This window comes from Cyprinodon variegatus, unplaced genomic scaffold (genome assembly GCF_000732505.1).
Source record: "Cyprinodon variegatus isolate N-32 unplaced genomic scaffold, C_variegatus-1.0 Scaffold646, whole genome shotgun sequence".
NCBI lineage: Eukaryota > Metazoa > Chordata > Actinopteri > Cyprinodontiformes > Cyprinodontidae > Cyprinodon > Cyprinodon variegatus.
Window position 1 is genome coordinate 30,223 of NW_015151099.1, and position 2,655 is coordinate 32,877.

Sequence of the window (2,655 nt, forward strand, 5' to 3'; positions counted from 1 at the left end):
TATTGGACTAGCAGAGGTGTTAGCATGGACATTAGCTGGTATGGGACTAGCAGAGGTGTTAGCATGGACATTAGCTGGTATGGGACTAGCAGAGGTGTTTTTTAAAGACGTTGTAAATCTGTTAGCTGGAGACGATCAGCTCCATTGGCCTGCTCCATCTGTGTGCCTTTTTTCTGCAGATAACCACTGAATGACTCCTCTGACTCTACCTGTTCTCAGTTGGAGAAAGTTTTGGAACGACTCTTCTGTCTTGCTTCTCCAGCAACGCCGATAAAGGATATTATAATCAGCAATGCCTTCAGCTGCAATGTTTGTTGTTTGATTCTTGCTTATTTGATAAAGTTTTAAAACTGAGGCATTTTAGGGTTTTTTTCTGCAGTTTTCATCTCCATAAATCCAAATTTCTATCACTTGTGATGTGAACTGAAACGTTGTGCAGCTGCAACAATCGTCCCTCTTGAAACAATCAACCCCTTAAAACTAAACATGACGGGAGAACAACATGCAATTATATGAAATAAAGGACTAAAGTTATTTTAGTGCCTTTTTTGGCGCTGTTCTTAGAGAAACCCCGGGTTAGGGCTTTTCTGATCCCTAATCTGTTTTTTTCTAATCTCTAATCTGGGTTTTCTTAATCCCTTATCTGGGTTTTTCTGAACCCATCTTATTTTTAGCGCTTTGACCTTCTGATACTTGCTCTTTTTCAGATTTCTCTGCAAAATTTGAAATCTCTTTTTGGCCTTCCTGGTGTAAAAATGGATAAATTATTTTAATTCATCATTTTTATATTATAGAGGAGTAACTGTTTAACAGGATTTTAAAGGAAAAGTACGGTCAGCAAGGAATAATGAATGGATCTTTATCTATACCTTAAAGTAGCACATTCGCGGTGATTTAATGAATTAATCAGCATCTGATTGTTTGCAGGATTTCTTCTCTATTAAGAGTAGTTTAGCCTGCATGTGGAGATGTTTTTCCTACAGCCTGCTGGTGGAATAGGAAATAAAATTAACTTTTCAACAATGTTTCAGTCTTATTTATTGACATGCATCCAGGTTATGTTTTACAGGTTTCATTTGGTCAAGTTTAATGCTTAAAATGCTTCACTTTACAGAAAGGTGTTTGTAATAGTTGTAAAGACAGCGATTTAAACAGCAAATAGTATAGTTTATAAGTTGCTAAGATTGTTTCTGGTTCATAAATTTTTATCCCTTGGCTTAGAAACTGTCCTGGAACATTATGTCTGTTCTATGTTATAATAAATATGCAACACAACTAAAGAAACAGCTTTTATGGGGTTTATTGGCGGGGGCTGTCCTTGGTGCTGATTGGCTCCTGTCGATTACTTTTAGGGTCACCCTCACCTGGCCGCTTTATGGGAAACTGGTGACCTGTTTAATTTTTGTAACATTTTGACACTTTTTTTATTTAATATTTGTGTTGTATTTATTATTTATGAGGTTTATTTGTACGGCACATTTTATTAAGAAGACAGTTTTAAAATGCTGAACGTTAACAAAATACAGGAAGAACACCGACACAGAGAACCCATCAGTTAATAAAACTATACAATAAACTAAATTGAAACCAAATATTAAAGCAGCAGGACGTTTTTAAAATCCTGTTGGATCTCAGCCCATTTCTTGCCTTTCTCTTCCTTCTTGCACATCTTTGTCCTAATTTGTTTTAGGGCTGCAGCAAATGACTATTTTTTAAATTGCTTAATCTGTGGATTATTTTTTTCAGTTAATCAATTAATATTCAGATAGCCAAAGGTTACAAGAATAAGATTTTTTATGAAATCATACCAGGTGAAACTAAACCTTTTCCACTTGAGGAGTTCTGGATTGAGCAGATTTACAGATGAAAAGTTTTTTTTAACTTTAATACAAAATTTTGATATACTTTTTTTTACAATTCTGGTATAATTCCTGCTCTAAGTTGGTCACTCTGTCAGCTAAAGGCATATTTTACAGTCTCTATACTCCAGTTAACGATTAATTGATTACTAAATTAGTTGACAATTATTTCAATGATCGATTAATTTGATTGTTTCAGCCCTAAATTGTTCTGTACTTTTTAACATGAAGGAATGTCATAAATTATTTATCATAATGCAGATCAGGAGTCGTGTCTGGAATAAATAGCCTGAATTTCTCAATGAAATTACATTTCTTAAACATCTAACTTTGTGTGAACTTTACTGTAAATTAACACATAGTTATTTTCAACCAGTATGTAAATATTAAACCTATGTACTCTAAACATAATGAGCTTTATTTTCATGTAGTTATCATTTAAACAATATACATGATCTTCAGCTGTCGTACAATCATTTTCTGTCCCTGATTCTGACTGTGGTGCGGTTCTAGGCTGAAGGTCAAAGTTTATATCCTCAGCGTTGTTTACTGCACCTCTGAGCTCCTCTCAGACCAGGAACTAGTGAGGCTTTAATTTTATGGACAGAAGGAGGATCTAGATTAAAGTGCTGTGCATGTCATCCAGAACACGTAGGATCCCTTTAGACGTCACATTAGAGGATGAAAGAATAAAAAAATCTCCGCTCTCCCTGCAGAAGGTGAGCTATGAATTATGTGGAAGAATCAGGGAGCCTACCTTATAAGACCAGTGCAGCAGTTCAAAGACGAGTTAGAA

At 35.1% G+C, this 2,655-nt stretch overlaps 1 protein-coding gene across 1 annotated transcript in view; it reads left to right on the forward strand.

Annotated features, from left to right (window-relative positions):
* The window catches only part of LOC107096737 (low-density lipoprotein receptor-related protein 5-like), a 56,350-nt gene that overhangs the window by 6,476 nt on the left and 47,219 nt on the right, over positions 1-2,655 (forward strand). The gene's annotated exons all lie outside the window — the stretch shown is intronic.